This window comes from Marmota flaviventris, chromosome 12, assembly GCF_047511675.1.
Source record: "Marmota flaviventris isolate mMarFla1 chromosome 12, mMarFla1.hap1, whole genome shotgun sequence".
NCBI classification, from domain to species: Eukaryota; Metazoa; Chordata; class Mammalia; order Rodentia; family Sciuridae; genus Marmota; species Marmota flaviventris.
In genome coordinates this window covers 27,921,208-27,940,148 of record NC_092509.1, presented here as the reverse complement: position 1 = coordinate 27,940,148, position 18,941 = coordinate 27,921,208, and the positions used below count along the sequence as shown (strand labels likewise).

At 41.0% G+C, this 18,941-nt stretch overlaps 1 protein-coding gene and 1 long non-coding RNA gene across 4 annotated transcripts in view; one reads left to right on the top strand and one right to left on the bottom strand.

Moving 5' to 3' along the window:
- The window catches only part of Camk1d (calcium/calmodulin dependent protein kinase ID), a 388,616-nt gene that overhangs the window by 104,884 nt on the left and 264,791 nt on the right, over positions 1–18,941 (bottom strand). The gene's annotated exons all lie outside the window — the stretch shown is intronic.
- Positions 11,406–14,377, top strand: LOC114100193 (uncharacterized). Its single transcript, XR_003584007.3, has 2 exons — positions 11,406–11,469; positions 14,103–14,377. It is a non-coding gene; the product is annotated as an uncharacterized lncRNA (long non-coding RNA).

Below are 18,941 nucleotides of genomic sequence, written 5' to 3'. Positions count from 1 at the left end.
ACGGTCCCTCTTTGCACACCTCAAGAGCTATACTTCCTTTTGTTCTTGTGAAAAGGCTTCCTGCCATTTCTGAGTTAGCAGATTATTTGCTTTGGGCTATGAGTCTCAGTTCAAGATAATTTTATTCTCTTAAGATTTAAGAATGCATTGAATTCTTTATATTTCTCCTGTTTTCATTTCCTTCCCCACATTCTACTGCATTGCAAAGTCTTCTATCCTTATGTTTGTTTTAACAATGCAAACGGGGTGGGGACAGTGGGTCCCCTCTATAGCCACTGTCTTCTCCTTTAAACAAAGAAAAAAAAAATCCAAATCCTCCAACAACTGTCTCAGCACTCCCCACATTTTCTCAGCCAAGAATTTTCTCAGCTACAAGTATTCCATCTTTACAAACCCTCAACATCTTTTTGCTGTTGTTGTTGGGTTTTTAAAAAGCTTTCCATTTCTATAATTGTGGAAGCTCCAGGCTCTACCTGGGCTTTCCCAGAGACTCCACAGTCAGGTTCTCACGGCCCCTAGACAGAGTGACTCACCCAGGGGGAAGGTCTCACAATGAGGGGAGATGCCACCTTCTCCCAATAGACCTGTGCTCTCCCCTCCTCTGCCACAGCTCAGGCTGTGTCCTTGCTCTCTTGGCAACAGCTCCAACCAGATTCTGCTAAGAGGGGCCGCCTCCTCCCCACCTTCTTCCAGCTCCCAGTTTCCCGTCCAAGGTCAGGCAAGCTTCCAGCACCATCTCAGCTGTCTCTTTAACCCCTCCAGCCTTTAGTCCTTTGAGGCTCCTTGTGGTTTTTCAAATATTTTGATGATTTAGACCTGCCTGGTTCAGTTTGAATCTCCAGGACAACCATGAGTTGTCCCTACACAGCACACTGGGTTAGGCACTGTGGAAAACAAAAGTCATCTTCGTCCCCAAAGCACATTAACCGTGGAGCCTGCAGAGCCTCTATCCCTGCCCCATGTCATCTTATTGTTTTATTATTGCCTTGTACATGGGAGGCTATCAGCATCTGCCACCAGGGATTGAACCCAGGGGTGCTTAACCACGGAGCAACATCCCCAGCCCTTTCTATGTTTTATTTACAGAGAAGGTCTTGCTGAGTCACTTAGGGCATCGCTAAGTTGCTGAGGCTGGCTTTGAACTCACGATCCTCCTGCCTCAGGCTCTGGAGCCGCTGGGATTACAGACATGTGCCACCATGCCCGGCTCACTTCACTGTTTCTTTTGAATCCCGTGCCACACAAGCAAGGCAAGGCAGATGCTTTCCCAGCTCACAGAAGCTCAAAACTAAGCTCAGAGGATTTGGATCTGCCTCCAGGGGCCACAGTTAGTTTGAAAAAAAAAATGAAGCTTTTTCTTACTTCTAAAGTTCAGTCTTCATACTGCCTTGGGTTTTGGACAATTGCTACAAAATTGCAAGTAAGTTTCAAAATCAATCATGGCACAGTTCATTAGAACTCACTATAGTTATTATTGGCAATAAAGGAAATGTTCCAGATTAGCCCAGGAGGTGACTTCCTTTTGGGAAGCGACTGCAGTGGCCTGGACGGGTCGTAGGTAAGGCCCCTACCAAGATGGGGCAATAATGTTTTAAACTGATACGGATAGAGGTCATTCCTCCCCTTCTACCTGTGGACATTCAGTTCATTCTAGGACTTAAGGTGGGGGAGGGACTCACTCTAAGAACTTCATAGAATCAACCAATGAGGCTTGAGCCGGTCTCTTCCTCATGTGATAAAACAGGCCTGCCCTACAACCTTCCCTCCTAGACACTGAGTCTCAAATCTCTTCAATTTTACAATATGCAGCTTTGAGAGAATTCATATCTAAATGTAGAATGTAGATGTCTATGTGTAATGTAACATGCTTCCAAAAACCAAAATATTGGGGAAGTTAACACTGCATAAGAAATTCCCACAAGAATGAAAGGGAACAGGAGAAATACATTTTGAAGGATGGAGTGTAGATTCCAGCTAAGTCTTTTACTATATGACATAAAAACTTCAAGACCCTCACATATAATTGGAGTCATTTAAAACAAGCAAGTTGTCCCTATTTAAAACTCAATAATATCTTGGTTAAGGAGTTCATACTACCTGAAAGTCAGTATCTAACCATCTCAAAATGAAGAGATGTAAACCACCCATGTATCCAAAAGGCTGGGAATGCAAACTCTTCTGGAAGTTAATATCTATAAAATGATTCCAGGAAATGAGTGCTCTTAAAGAGAAAAGAGACATGCAAATTATTTTAAATTAGAGGCAAAGAAAAACATCAGCTCTTTTGCTGAGGTCATCTAAAGATCATGGGAAGAAGTATATTACAAACTTGGGCCCCCAGAGGCATACCTGTAATCCCAGCTCTCAGAAGGCTGAAGCAGGAAGGTCACAGGTTCAAGGTCAGCCTTAGCAAATTAGCGAGGCCCTAAGTAATTTAGCAAGACTCTGTCTCAAAATAAAATAAATAAATAGATAAATAAAGGGCTACCCTGGGTTCAATCTCAAGTATACACACACACACACACACACACATATAACAGAGTTGAACAAAAAAACCAAGTTGCATTTATGTTATCTTGAGTATAGTTTTATTATCCCAAGTTGAGGTCCAACTAGGATCAGAGATAAGACAGGAAAAACATAGAGCATATTTGTTACCTTTCCTATGCTTTTCTGATCATCAGATCCTGTTAAGTTTCTTCATCTTCTTCTCACCTCCTACACTCTCACCACCACCCAAAGCCTGTATTTTTTACAGAGAAGGTAAACATGTTCGGTTGCCACCAGGACTTTTGGAACCTCCAGGAATAATCTGGGAGTGCCCTGTCAGCATGGTACATCATCCCTGTACCACAGGTGGCAGAATCCCAGTTGCACTCACACATCTGCTGAGAGGGGCATGAAGGACAAGGCTAAAATGATGGGACATTGAACTTTACTGTGTTGCAGGAATACATTCTGACTTCTAGAGAGGGAGGGTCAAACAAGATATAATGTGCGTCCAGCACTGCAATGACAAAGCCACCCTGATGATTCCTCATCAAAGAGTAACCCAGGATCACATGTGGGGCTAGAGGTCAGGAGGGAGAAAATCCATTCACAGAGCACATCCTTTGGCTGGACTCTGTGCTAAGCATATGTAAATCCTTAGGAATCCTCACCACGAAAAAATATGACTTCAAGAGATTATGTTTGGGGCTGATTTTGTAGTTATGGAAGTCGACTCAAAGAGGCTCTTGCCTGATGCGTTGGAGCTAGAGGGGGGCTGGACTTGAAGGGCAGGACTGAATTTGTTCTGGAATTCCCCCATATCAGTGCCAGTGCCAGCCGTTGCTCCATCTTTATTCCACGTCTGCCATATAACGACCTCCAGGAGACAGTCCCTGCCCTTCCTCCCCAGGTTTGCCCACCTGCCCTGCCACGAAAGCTTTATTTGACCCTCTAACTCTCTTCTCCTTTTCAATAAACACTCGCAATTCTTGTGGAAAATAAGGTATTGAGATGCCTAACCGGATTAGTAAATTGGAATTCAAAATCAAAATTACACAGAACGAATTCTACCCCAGTCACAACAAACAAAACAAAACTAAACAACAGCAAAAACAACAACAAAAAACCATTCACTTCATATTAAAACACATTATTTATTGCTGCTTTCTGATAAACTGAATTTATAGAAAACATAATTATCCAAGTCTCCAAATTTTTTTTCTAAATTCTCTCTCTCTCTCTTTTTTTTTTTTTTTTTTTTGGTAACAGGGATTGAACTCAGGGGCACTTAACCAAACCACTGGGCCACATTCCCAGCCCATTTTTGTATTTTATTTAGAGACAGGCTTAGCAAGGCTTGCTTTTTGCTGAGGCAGGCTTTGAACTCATGACTCTCCTGCCTCAGCCTCCCGAGCCACTGGGATCATAGGTGGGCATCACTGTGCCTGGCTAAATTCTGTTTTTAAGAGAAAGAAGCAATTGACACTTGAAGTAGGTCAATTGCTGAGTGAACAAAGTAAATTCCAAGCTGTGTTCTGGAGTCGGGATGTGTCCCCCAACGCCTCTCCTTCTCTAGCTGGAAAACTCTTATTTGTCCGGCAAGTTTTCCTTCAGGGATCTTTGTGATGGGTGATGTCTTCCCAAACTGCAGTTAGTCCAACTTCCACTAAAATCCCAGACAACTTTATGCATACCTTTCTCCATTCTCAAACTTCTCATCCCATTACAGTTTGGAGGTTGAATGACCAGAAAGGCCCATGTGTTAAAGCTTTGATCCCTCACCATTGGGCGGTGAGGCCGACTAGAAAGTCTTTAGGTCATTGGGATGTGTCTCTGAAGGGGACTGTGTATCCAGCCTCTTCCTCTCCTGTTTCCTGGCCATGAGGTGAGTGGTTTTCTCCATCACATGCTCCCCACCATTGCCAGTGGGTACCCCCACCAGAAACCTAAAAACAACAGGTCCACCTGATCATGGACTGGAATCTTTAAAACCATCAGCCCAAACAAACCTTTTCTATTTATAATTATCTCAGGCATCTTGTTACAGTGATGGAAAGCTGACTAACAAAGACCCTAAATAGCCATCAAGTATCTACAGGTCCATTTCTGCCTCTTGGCAGATGAGTAGCTGCTCAAAATTTGCTCAAAAATTGCTTATATTAGACAATAAATGAGACAACCATGGAAACTCTATCTTTTCTACATAATATCTACATATATTTTTGCTGCACCACCATTCTTAATTTTGGCATACTGTAATTTCCTAAATTAATAAAAAATGAAATGATTTTAGTATAACTAACTACTGAATAAGGATGTTACAGTATTACGCATCTTGTAAAGATGTCCAATTACTGCTACCATGAAGCCACGTGTTTCTAGTTAGTATTACCTTTAGTTAATCTATTATGCAATTAATAAAAGCATTCCTGTTCCCTAGGCATTCCAGATAAATGAGATATTGCCTATTTTTGAGTAGCACAGACCAAATATCCTATTTTGATGAGACTGAGAGAAAGTCTATATCCTCTGTAAGTATGCTGAAGACCTTCCTTCTGGCCTAAGTCCTGGTTGCACAATAATGCACTTTATTCCAGGTTCCACTTACCTTGAACAGGAGTAGCTCTCTGTCTGGAAAAGCATACAGCACACACACACACACACACACACACACTCTTCCGTAACAAAAGCATAAAACATTTTATTATCCTTACTATGGGTGGTACTTTATAATTTTCTATTCTGTTTGATTTTCTTCTTTTTAAACCTGGACATGATGCACTGAACTGATCTCAGTGTTCAATAGTTCAAGACCTGGGTGTGACAAAACCTAACCTGTGATCTGAAACCATTCATTAAGTGAGCTCATTAATTTATCCCCAATCCCTGCTGAGCAGTAACACTGGACCATGAGAGACAGCATACCCACTGCCCCTACAGTCTGATTCTGCCCAACAACCTTTTTTTTTTTTCTTTTTGGTACTAGGAATTGAATCCCAGGGACCCTCAACCACTGAAGCAAATCCCCAGTCCTTTGTATTTTTTGAGACAGGGTCTCACTAAGTTGCTTAGGGCCTTACTAAGTTGCTGAGGCTGGCTCTGAACATGGGATCCTCCTGCCTCAGCCTCCTGAACCATTGGGATTACAAGCATGTGCCACTGCACCCCATCGATTCTGGCCAACAACTTTTACCAGTTTTTAGTTCATTTTCCTAGGATCAAAATTACTACCAACACCACTACTTCAAATAATAATAATAATAATAATTTATTAGAACAAAAAATAAATTATATTTAATTCATATTACATAACAGAAAATAGGCTTTTTATGGGAGATATATGAAATGATTGCTGTCACACATTGAAGGGAGTAACATGGACAACATTGCCTACTGTCTAAAGTCTCAACGGCTGTGCCACCTTGCACTCACAAAGTTTGATGCAACTCATTTTATTGTCAGTTGTCACATTATAAGCTGTCAATCATCCAGAACACACACTGCACTTGACTTCTAATACTTGGTGGGTCATTCAAAGAAAATCTTTTTGAGGGTTATCACTTTAAAGAAGAAAACATAAGACTCTTGAAAATATGACATCTTCTGGAAGATGGCTGTGGCAGATGAAGGTCTCAGTGTGTCCACATTTCCATTGTCCCTAGCCATTTTCACCAAATGTCTCATACAAAACTAAGATAATAACTCTAATGATGACACTGAACTTTTATTTATAGTCCTGCAATGATGGGAATTGCTGACTGTAATTAGCCACACTTACACTGAATGCTGGGTAACAGCAAGGGGCTTTACATAAATAACATTGCATTTTTTAACTTTGCCCTGATGAGGATTCTTCTTAAAATTATATTTACAAGGGTAAGAAGAGGGGCCGGATAGAGCACAGTTCTGGGCATACCTGCGGTGAGTGTTAATTAAGACCACTAATTGGAGGGTCAGTTGGACACATTTCAAAAAAGCTGGGAAATAATTCAAAGAACAACACTGAGTTATTTTTTGACTCACCATAAAGAGAATCAAGTATCAAAGCACACAGGATCCATCTGTGGAATTCATGCTTTTGAATAAGCAGCAGCATTTACTTTATGATGGCTTTTCACCTTTTTATTGAAGCCAGATCTGTCTCTCACCACATTTAGGCATCACAGGGATGGGTGCTGTTGGACAGGTGTCACTTGCAGGTTGGCCTCTCCTTGCTGTGCTATCCCTTGGCCTGTCACTCTGGCGGCTTCCATATTGGCTGTCCTGAGGAGCCCTGCCAGCAAGGCTTATTTGACAAGTAGTTATCTTCTTCATGGTGACCAGCCACTTGCTTAGAATGAAGCCTACTTGGAAATGACTCTGAACTATTATGGGACCTTAGCTGTGCCATTTATTTGCTAAGCCTCAGTTTCTCTGTCTGTAAAATGCATGTGTGCATTTCTCAGTAGCCCTAGCCTGGGCATCACCATCTGAAGGGAATATGCTCTCTAGCAGGTAACTAAGATAATGCACAGTCCCAGTGACCTTCAGCCACTGTGATGCACAGTATCTGAGATCTTCTGGAAGCACAAAGTGGGACTATAAATCGCTCTCAATGCTAACCTCTGAAATCCTAGCTTGGCTGATCAGGCTATGAGACTGTAAGCAAGGTATGTATCTTTGTGTACATGGTTTCCTCACCTCTAAAATAGGGATCTCAATAATACAACCTACCTCAAAACGGGGATTTAGGGATGAAGTGAGATAATTTAAGCCAAGTGTTTGCCAGTCTAGGCCCCACTACGTGCATAAGCCGTTGTCAAGACACAAGCATTTTTGCACTGATGTTTGTTCAAGTTGCCCTTATTGGGTGTCTTTGCTGCATGAGGCACAGATGGAGCCTGTCATCGAGTAGCTCCTGTGAATGTCAGAAACAGATGCCCAAAGGGCTGGGGGTGTAGTTCACTGGTAAAGTGCTAGCCTAGCATGCACGAGGCCCTGGGACTGATCTCCAGCACCAGGAGAAAAGAAAAAAGAGAAAGAAAAGAGAGAAACAGACACCCATGCCTGGTCATCTGGATGACTGATCAAGGGCTCCTATGCCTCCAAGACAGACCAGGTTTAGCAGGGGTTTAACTTGGAAACAAGGACAATCTGACAGAAAAACTTCCAACAACCTCATTCCCTTGACGTTGACCTCAGTTCATATGTAATTTTGTATGTAATGCAGTACTTTCTGTGCTGTGTCGGGGACAGCTGGCTGTCTGGGAAGAACACACATGCTCCCCTGTCATAGAACAGAATGCTGCTTCTAGAACGTGGTTCCCAACAAGGGAGCCCCCATTTCCAGCCCACACATCAGCTCCCCATGCATCTAAAGAGGAGCCACATATATGAATTCTGGCCCAAGAATGTGGGAAGAGTGTGCACTGCTTCTGGGGCCTTCATAAACACGCCCACCCGACCCCCTACACGTTTCCTCTTCCCTTCTGCCAGCCAGACATCTATACCCATGTGAGGAACAGAAGACTCTGCCTGCCTGGTCTCTGAATGGACAGTTGGAGAAGCAGCGCTGGTCTCCAGCCAGGCTCCCAGATGGATAGCCCATGGATGGGAAATATGCCTCTCATGTTAATCCCCTCTGATTTGGGATTCATCCACCCTAGGGGGAAATAACTAGAGATTTCCTTTCTAGGAATAAGTGGATATGTTTGGAGAAAAATAAAACTTATTTTATAGCAGACTCTTAAAGTGGATACCAGGAAATGATGCAAAGGCCATTGGAAAATGGATATTGAGAGAACATTTTGAAGTGGAAGGCACAGTCTGCAGAAGAAGCTACACTAACTGAAACGAAATTGAATCCAGGAGAGGAAACAATTGAGCTGACCAGAGGGAGTCATCTCCACTCCTTGCCCCTTCTGTACTGGAAGAAGTCTAAAGTCTGATCAGTAAGGAAGCCTTAACATTCATCATTATTATCTCATTAATTAAAATCTTTGTGCAGGCTTTTCATTTTGGCATTTTTTTTCTTTCTTTTTTTTTTTTTTTGGTGAGTTTTTGCTTGCAAATCACTTTTTAATTTTGGTGATCAAGCCATAGGAAGTGAAAACCCTTTGGACACTAAACAATCTATGTGCAACTAAAAAGTAGAAAAGTCAACTTTAAAATAGCGGTAAATATTCAATAATCCCCAACAGGCAGGGGGAAATTTTGTGCTTCATATATCTGTAGAAAAGAAAATTAAAATATAAGCACTATCAATCCTCATGACTGGTGAATTCTATATTTGCAAATTCATACTCTTTGCTATGATTCCTTGGTAACTACAAAATCAGTACTTGTAGTTTTGAGGCAGTTTTGTGGTCTTTCTTGAAAAGGAGCAGAGGAGAGAAAATTTGAGTCACCAGATGCACATGGTCCCAGCTGAGGTCAAACAAAATCCATACCTGTCACACTGGTTCCTCTCACAGGTGTCCGTTTTTTGCATCGATTTAGTGCCAGATTTTTCACATTTTTGTGCTTTTTGTTTAAAACAACAGCACTCACACATAGTGCTTAAGTGCTATCTTGGTTTCCTGAGCTCAGGAAAGCTGTGAGAGGCCTTATGTATTCCACAGCTTTGTTCAGGTCTGAGTTCTAGTGCTGCTGGTTGCAAGTTCAATGTCAATGAATCAGCTACACGTATTAAATGAGGTGTCTTTAAACAGAGGCATACATAAAACAAGGTTATGAAAATTTGCTACAGCAAGCTCAAAGGAACCTAATCCTGTGACTTACCCTGGTTCAGTGTTTGCTAATCCAAGGTACATTCTTGGGTACACCTAAGAATCTCAGTGAATTTTAGAATTTCATGAGCAACTATTAAGCATCAAACATCGTGCTGAACTCTTGTGCCAGCATTATGTGTCTGCAATTTAGGTGGAAAGAAAACCGTATCCAGTCTGACAATAGACTGCTATTCATAAAGTCCCTATTTTTAGAAAATTTGGCCCAATTAGTCACTATTTCAGTAAATAGCAGCTACTCCAAGGCCACACAAGCTTTCCTGTCAAAGTTGCAATTCATGCCAAGGGAACTGAATGCACTTCATGAGATTTAGTAGCTGACTTCTGGAAACCGCAAAGGTCATTTCCTATAGAAGACACCACCCAAAAGGCCTCCTGACCTTCCACGTCACGTGGCCACAGAATGGACACAGCCCACAGCCCACACCCAAGCCATGCTTGGCCAGATTCCAGACCAGAGGCAGAGGGTCAGGCCCATGGGTAGAAACACTGGAAGAGCCCCCGTTTCCAGGGTCTTCCACTGATTCTCGATTGTACAAAACATCTTTGCCTTCTCAGACACCCAGTGATGCTGCTGCAGTTCAGCCAGTTTCCTATTCTTATTCTTGGTTGTTTTATATTTAACACAAAGTAATAATCCAGGAGGTCAAAGCCTGAGCAGCTTTCTCTAGTTTCTAGGGACTCTCTAGACAAAATCTAGACTCATTCTAGATCTTGAACATATGAAAGGTAGCTTGAGCATCCCTGATCTGAAAATCCAAAATCCCAAATGCTCCAAAACCAGAAGCTTTTTGAGCCTCGACATGATGCCACCGGTGGAAAATTCTACACCTGACCTCACGCAACAGGTCTTGGTAAAAACATGGGTACACTAAAAATATTGTGTAAAATACCTTGAAGGTATGTTTATAAGGAGAAGATGAAACATAGATAAATTTCCTGTTTAGACTTGGATTCTGTCCTCAAAATATCTCCTTAAATGCATACGCAAATATTTTAAAATCTGGAAAAAACTCAAAATCAGGAGACTTCTGGTTCTACATATTTTGGATAAGGTATACTCAATCTGTATTTAACTCAGAGTTGCTTCCACAGTTTCTTTTAAATTCTAGGTGTATTATCAATATACCCTGTTTTGGCTTGCATTTTATACTGCTCCTAAGAGAAGTTAATTATTTAATAGAAATCATATTAAACTTATTGTCATTTTTTTTAACTTCAGTGAAAAGTAACACACATATTGACAGCAAATAAAACTGCCTAGCTGTGAACTCTGATCCACTTTGAAAGGATCCAGGCAGCTATATGTTCTGGAATATTCCATAATACTGCCAAGATGGAGACACTTCCAATCCTGAACTATTTTGTATTCATACAAAACTGATACATCTTCATAAGCTATTATCTTTGAAGATTCCATTTTCCTATCAAAGGAGGAATTTACTAGGACTACTTGTTCTACTGCATAGAAAATTCTTATGTTTCCAAATACAGGAAGAAGCACATCAAGAATTACAGGTAGAATTGAGCCAGTAAGTGACAGCTTTCAGAGAATGACATCTTCATCCATTAAGGCAATTATTGTTGAACACGAATATGAACATGTAACTCGAGGAGATGGATATATTTTAAGAAGCTCAGACTCCTAGGACAATTTGAAAGCAGCAATTTCCAAGCCTTTCACTCTAGAAAAATTATTGAATAATCCAGGAAACACTGAAGCACCACATGATTCTTTAATAAGTTATTTTCAAAAAGTTATCATGGTCCTTTATTTTTTAACAGGCTACCTTTTGAATTGACTATTCTTGAGTCATTTGGTAGCTCTGTGGATCATATCACAGAACTGTTGAATTTTGGAGCCAGGTATGACATAGCAAGGAGTCATCTAAACAAGGTCCTAAGTAACCAAAAGGAAGAAGCATGAAGGACCCCTGTGGGGGCAGGAGGCGCTTCTGCATGTCATTCTACTCCGCCATACACTGAAGAACTACGCCCCATAATCTAGTGTCAACTATTATTTAAAATAATCATCAATGCTGGGCATTATCTCACTGTCAGATTTCGGTGACCACAGGGCCAGTGGGGACAGAGAGGAAGTTGGGCCTGGGTGGGGCTGAAGCTAAAGGAATCAGGCTATTCTGAGAATAGAAGCTGAGGGAGGCAGAAACCATGGGTCCCAACGATGTCCCAGGCCTAATCCCAGAAACCTGTGAGTATGTGAGGTGATATGGCAATCAGGACTTTGTACACGTGGAGATGGGGAGATTAGCCTGGACCCTCCAGGTGGGCCCAGTGTAACCCAAAGGTGTTTACAGGAGCCAAGAAGGAGATGTGGTGACGGAAGCAGAGCAGCAGGGCAGGGGAGAGAGAGACTTGAAGATGTTTTGCTGCTGGCTTTGAAGAGGGAGGACGAGGCCAGGAACCCAGGAAAGCAGGCGGCCCCCAGGAGGCAGGACAGGCAGGGATCTCCCCAGAGCCGCCAGGAGGAACACAGCCTTGAGGACACCTAGACATAAACATCTCCATAACATAATGAATGTGTGCTGTTTTCAGCCACTAATTGTGTGGTGATCTGGTACAATGAAGTAATATGCAGGCCAACACTTTGTAGGCCACTGCCGTAGGGGTGAGATGGTGAGATGGGGTAGGGTCAGGCTGTGGTCAGCACTACAGGGTTCAGTGCACTAAGCTGGGGAGCCCATCCAGCTAGAAAGAGAACCTTGGCCAGTGACTAGAGGAGGCAGGCTAGAGGAGTTCAGGGCCCTAGTCCCAACAAGGACACCATAGCACCAATCATACTGTGCTGAATGCTAAGCCCTGGAACTTGGGTGAGCTGACTGGAGGTCCCAAGATCAGCTAAGGGACCTCAGGCATGCAGGCACCCAAGAAATTACCCCCAGGCATGCCTTAGGGCAAGAAAGCACATTCCAGGTCCTATTCAACAGAGTGGGAAGAGTGGGTAGTATCTTGCCTGAGGGACTGGGGTTGTGGCTCAGCAGTTGAGCTCTCACCTAGGACATGGGAGGTGCTGGGTCCTATCCTCAGCACCACATAAAAACAAAGAAATCAAATAAAGGTATTATGTCCAACTACAACTAAAAAAATATTTCTTTGAAAAAAAAAATCTTGCCTGATTAATCAGGGAAGTCCCCCAAAAGAAACCCAGGATCTGGTCAGACAGACTGAGGATGATGAGGCCTGAAATAGTAGTACCTGGGGTTACTATGCAATAATGAGATAACAAAATACTAAAGATAATACTACTTTTTTAATCATATAGAGTTGTAAAACATCTGCCTATGCGTGATATAAACTCAGAAGTAATAATATCAATAATCTTGACTTCATGAAAATAAAAGATAAAAACTTGGTTGTGGCCAAAAACAATTTAAAAAGTAAAGAGAAACTGGAAAAATGTTGGTAAAACATTTAACTGACCCAAGAGTAATTTTTATATTAACCAAAGTGGTCTTATAAATCAATAAGAAAAGCACAAATAATTTAAATAGAAAAGTGGGCAAAAACATAAGCAAGCAATTTCCAGAAAAATAAATTCACTGATTGTCTCAACACACATGGATTGAACATCATCTCTGAGCTAGACTGAGCATCTTCTACTGCTGAAGTTACTAGAAATGAGCAGTAGCAAGACAGGCCAGGAGCCTGCTGTAAGGAGCAGCAATGGTAAATTTTAAGTGTCAACCTGGCTAGACCAGGCATCCAGCTCTTTGGTCAAAAACCAATGTAGATATTGCTGTAAGGCTGAAAATTGGGAACCCTCCCTACTCTACCAAGTTCAAACTCAGCAGCAACATAAACTCTTGCCTAACTTGAGGTTGCTGACTTGTCTTACAGGTCTGAAACTTTAAGCTGATTTTCTCAAGTATTTTGTCACAGTGTGTGAACTTTCTGATCAAATGTTAAACTCCCAAGTCAAAATGAACCACAGGAATAAACTTACCAACTGCAAACATCGGTTTGTTTTCCGCTTAGTAATAAACTGAATACGAGGACATTTTAAATTGTAAATTACAACCTTGGTTCAAACCCATTCTTAATATCTACTCTTTTGTGAAAAAAAAACACAAAAAACTTCCTTTATATGTGCTTTTAGCTGCATTCTCTGTTCAAACATACTTTTAATTTGGGGTGAGCGGTGACAGAGAGGCACAAACTCCTCACAAAACAATGTCAAACCAACACAAGGAGAAATAGGTTATTAGAGCAATACTTTGTTTGGTGAATGAGAATACTTAACCAATTAATAGAGATTAAGCTTAGTCTGAAAGAGGTGGTGGTGGGTGGGAGGAGAGAATTAGAGCTGGTTGCTGGGAAACCTTTAAGTCAACAAATACAGTCACCCCCTGGGTGACAATAATGGTCATAATCTCTCTTAGTTTACTCTGCATTGCACAAGGCAGGCGCAGGAGGCTGTGGGATGCAATCTGCTTCTTCTATGCCGCTGAAAGGCAATTTAAAGCTTCCTTTCTCTGAAGCATAAACAGCCTCTGAAACTCTGAAAAAACAGGGCTCATTACCAAAACACCGAGGGTGAGCTCGAGCTATAAAGGTTTTAGAATTTAAAGGAACTTTATGCTCCTGAAGGATCAGTACAGCCATGCCACCTCCTTCATAGGAATAAAGACTTGAGAGGAGTTCTGTCCTCCCAAGGCAGGAAAAAGCTTGTGAAATTCAGCCTTCAAATTTCATTGAGCTGTTAGTAATTTCTGTAATCTCTTCTTTATGCATCTTCCTTTATAAGCTAACTAGAGATTAGTAACTACTACTGGGTTTGTATTTGTTCTTATTTCAATCAGTAATTTTTGTTTTTACTTTTATTAGGATAAAAGCAGAACTGCATTCTGGATGTTCTTCTAGGAAAGCCACTGACACCAGGTGGAGCTTTGCCCCTTGAGCCACACGGGCATAATCATAAGCACCCGTTCTGGTGGACAAGAAGGAGTTCAGACCAGGAACAAATGAGCCCCTTAAAAGCCACTCTTGAAAATGCAGTGACATGTGTCACAGTGAAATGTCCTGCTCTTGCGAAACAAAATGGGATCAGAAAATACTCTGTAGGCAGAGCCTGAATAAAATTGGTATTTCATTTACCTCCATGCCCAACTCTCATGTCCATTTCCTATGAGCAGGGATTATTTATAAGAATCAGTTTTCAACTGTAAGGTTCTTACAGATCTGGCAAGAGATATGACTTTACAATGAAGCCATAAAGTCCTGTGGATGAACATAAATGGGGCCTCATTAACTTTTTTAAAAATATGGCAAATAAAGAAAAAAATTCAAATGGTATAAAATGGTATACCGTAAAAAATCATTTTTCCTGCTCTTTCCTCTAATTTATAAGAATCAGTTTTCAACTGATTTTAACACTTAGATCGAATATAGGTCTAACCTGCAAATGCATGTCTCTATTCAGTTGTAAGTCTTTTGATCATAGAAACCAAAATACACATGGGCTTATGAGTTGAGAAGTTCCCAAGATGTTTTGAGGGAAGATCAGGAGGTCTATTGACAAGAAGGCACAATTGTTTTGAGCCACATAGTGGGAGAGAGAATTCCTGAAATTGCAACTCTTCACGGCTATTAACTTCTAGCATTTTCTCATTTGTATTCAGCTCCAGAATTGAGAGAAATGGCCTCTGGGTTTGGCTCTCTGACTTGCACTGTGGAAAATGATGTCTCCCATCCTATCACCGCGTGACATCCTTTGGTTTGGGAACTCTCAGCAGCACATGCACATATGCTCTTTGGTTTCATCTGGTGATCGGTTTTTCATGAGATGATATAACTTAGTTAGGATTTAGGAGCCATCCGTGACCATCCATCAACAATTACATCACATTACAACAATATCAGGAGCTCAGGAACTCACCAAGAGTCCACGATCATATATTAAAGTAACAGTAGGAATTAAATAGCATTTTTAATCTTACTATGAATGTAAAACTCAGTAGAGAGAGGGGGGTGGGGAGAGAGAGAGAGAGAAAGAGAAGTAAACATTTCTGGCACATGAATTTTGGAGCACAACACAGTAGGCATTGTGTTAAAAGACAATTTGTCAAAACATACTGTGTCATTTTTTTTTCTGAGCACAGAATCAATAAATCCAAGAGAATGGCTTATCTTCAATCAACATAAATTGCTCAGTGAGATAATTAAAGACCCAAGTCATTAAGGGCTCAGTACAAAGGCTGATATTAAAAATGAATCTGTTCTGAAAATGAGCCACATCGGGTCTCTTCCTAGTTAGAGTATGATATTACACATCAACGAAACCACCTGCCTCCCTCAATCGCAATCTCTATAGAGGAGGATTTAGGTTCTGATTATGCCAGTAAAATGATTTTTTTTTTTGTCACAGTGATAATTGATTCTCACAACTGTAAGAATTATTGGTGGTAGCAAAATAATTACTATTGGAGGTTGGTGGTGACAGCTCCAGTCACCACCAACTAGAGAGAACCAAAGGTTCTTACAGATCTGGCAAGAGATATGGCTTTACAATGAAGCCATAAAGTCCTGTGGATGAACATAAATGGGGCCTCATTAACTTTTTTAAAAATATGGCAAATAAAGAAAAAAATTCAAATGGTATAAAATGGTATACCGTAAAAAATCATTTTTCCTGCTCTTTCCTCTAAGAATCAACCCCTAGCAGTTTTCTGTATATTCCTCCACGCACTTCTGCACATAGAATCATAGGTGTCCACATGCAACACTGCTTAAAGACATAAATAAAAGTATACACTACAATGTCAAGCTGCTGCTTATTCCTTCACATCTTATCTTTGCAATTATGCTGTATCAGCACATGCAAAGTAACCTCCTTCAGATATACAGTTAGTAAGTACTTATATGATACAAATGAGATCACTTCAAATGTACAAACAATCTTAACTTCCAGATAGGCTAATGAGCATCAAAGAACCTTGGAAACTAATTGTGCCCATGGAACTCCTTCTGGCTATCGCCACTGGGACTCAAATCCAGAAAACTCAAATTCTTTACGTGCACAGCAAAATGCATCAGCTCCCTGGCCATAAACAGACGGGGAGCTGTAGTTGGGAGATGATGGAAGAAAATAAGATGCACTTGAAGCTAAGAAGCAGGTAAGGCAGAGTCCCACCTAATCCTCCTAATCTCCAGCAAAACTACTGAGAGTCCAAATTCCTCATTACTGTCCATTCATCTGTTCCCAAAGCAAGAGTCAATTTTCCTCGGAGCCCTCGCCTATCCTTATTCTTCCATGACTTGGTTTCCGCTCAAAAATGCCATCCACTCTCTCCATCAAGCCCAGATGATTGAGAACAGGGAAGACAGTAAATCATCACCGAGAAGGCCCGGGTGGATTTTCTCAATAAAAATATGCATAATTCAGGAGTCTGAAGAACTATTCCTGGAAACAGATGATGAAGAACTCAGGCTCTTTCCAAGGGTCCGGCTCAATTCACTATCAGTTAACAAGCTGTACATCCCGGGAAAGCAGATATTTGATTAAACTTAGTAGGCAAGAAAGGCACCTATTGTTGGGTCCTGGTGGCTCCTCCAGATGTTAGAGGGAGTCACTCAGCACTGAATCCTGTATCAGATGCTAAAATGCAGGCACACTTGGTGTCCCCAGAGAGTTCTACCATGTAAAGGTCACAGTTCTGGTACAGTGGAGTTGGTAGTGACTAATGCTGCATACCTCTTGGGAGACAAGGCTTAATCCCCAGGGGCCCTCCAGAAACACATTAACTTGCTACTGTCCTGCCTCAGCCTCTAGATTAGCTGGGATTGCAGGCACATGCCACCATGCCCTGCTCTTCTCACCCCTCCAGTAACCATTTATTCAGAGCCCCTAGTGACTAAGCAAATGAGAAAGTGTTTGGGGGCAACCAAAAAACATGGTATTTTCACTCATAACAGATGCATAAGTACACTTTAAAAGTGATGAGGTTAATTGCATACAGATGTGATCTTTAATATCTCTGACACACAAAAAATTAAGCTATAAGACAGACCAAAGACTAAGGATAGGGAATTTATTTTATTTTGCCTTTGAAGGAGTAATGCATATGCACATTGCAGAGCCTGTTGGCCACTTTGGGCTAAGTAGGGCAAATCAGAGAGGCCCATGTGCAGGGACTTGGTGGCAGCTCTATATATTTTCTAACATTTCAATGTTTTAAGGACCCAGCAGTCTCCCTGGAAGTGTCAGGTTTACCTGATGATAGAGGTGTTGGGTAGACCCATAACATATGATGGCATCTCTGTACAGTCAGATATGATAGGAAAAGAAAAAGAAAACTATTGTTGGATCAGACATTAGAGAACAGAGTGTCTGAGAAGGCTTCCCACCCAGGATATTTTCTACTGATTTATGCCAAGTTCTTTGGAACTTTTATATCAAGAGCCCTTGGTAAGGATCACCAGAGGAGGTAGCTAATTGTTAAGACGTTCTTAGGTAGAGTAGAAAATTATTGATTTATGGGTCTAAATACTAAAAAACATGCAAATGAGATGGTTCTAAAATAATTTTCAAAAAATTGTTTATTTAAAAAAATATGAATTGAACAAATTACTATAGCCACGGTATGCAAAAACGATATAATTGGTCAGGTTCTTGTGTAAATATCATACATTCCGATTTGTGATTCTTATAATGAAAAGAAGAAACTATAAGAAAATGTTCAGAAGATGTTCAGGATTGAGCCAGATTTTTTTTCAATTGTTGCACTAATTTATCTATTTATTAGACCTCCTAGTGACTAAGCTAAGCTAAGATCTCTAAACTCTGGAAATACAGTTCATCTGGAATAGGTCATCTTGTATTGTATACAGCAGGTAAACATGTGCCTCAGGTGGTTGCTATATAATACTCCAGATAGAAATGGAAGCCAAGGAGCTGCCTCCTGAGACTCCACCAAGATCTGTAACTGAATAATGTGTTTCCAGGACCCCCCTGGGAATTAAGCCTTGCCTCCCAAGAGGTATGCAGCAATAGTCACTACCAGCTCCACTGCACCAGAACTGTGACCTCTGCTAGGCCTTAAGGAAGCAAAAATGCTAAGAGAGTGATCCTATTTTCCAGGAGTGTAAATTAGAAAAGGCAACCATGTAAACAAATAAGAGCAAAATAAATAAATAAATAATAAAACCACAGTATGAGGCACAGTTGAAAGAAAGAGAGAAAGAAATCAGGAAGGACTATCTTAATTCTTACAGGGAAGGGAGGTTAAGAAGAATATTAGAGGGCAGAGGATAGCTCAGTGATAGAGTGATTGCCAAAGCCCTGGGTTTGATTCCTAACTCCAGAATTTAAAAAAAAATTATGTTTTAACTTCTTTCTGTTAATTATCTAATTATTAGAAAATAACATGTAGAATAATTATTCAGCACAAATTCACATGAATTAATAACTTTTTAAAATTTTATGTTTCTCAATCCGTATCTGAAGAATTCATTTTTTTACCCAAATTGGATTTATTCTTTTTGTTGTAGAAATCATACCCAGCAAGGCACCAGGTGCCACAGGGAGGGATGGAGAACTCAGGTTTATTGATGCCAGAAGACCCAAATGAGTTAGTACTCTGAAGTTCTGAGCTGAGGTTACACGGGGCGTTTATAGGAAATCTGACATTATTTCTTAACCATTACAACATTGGTGGGTTTGAATTC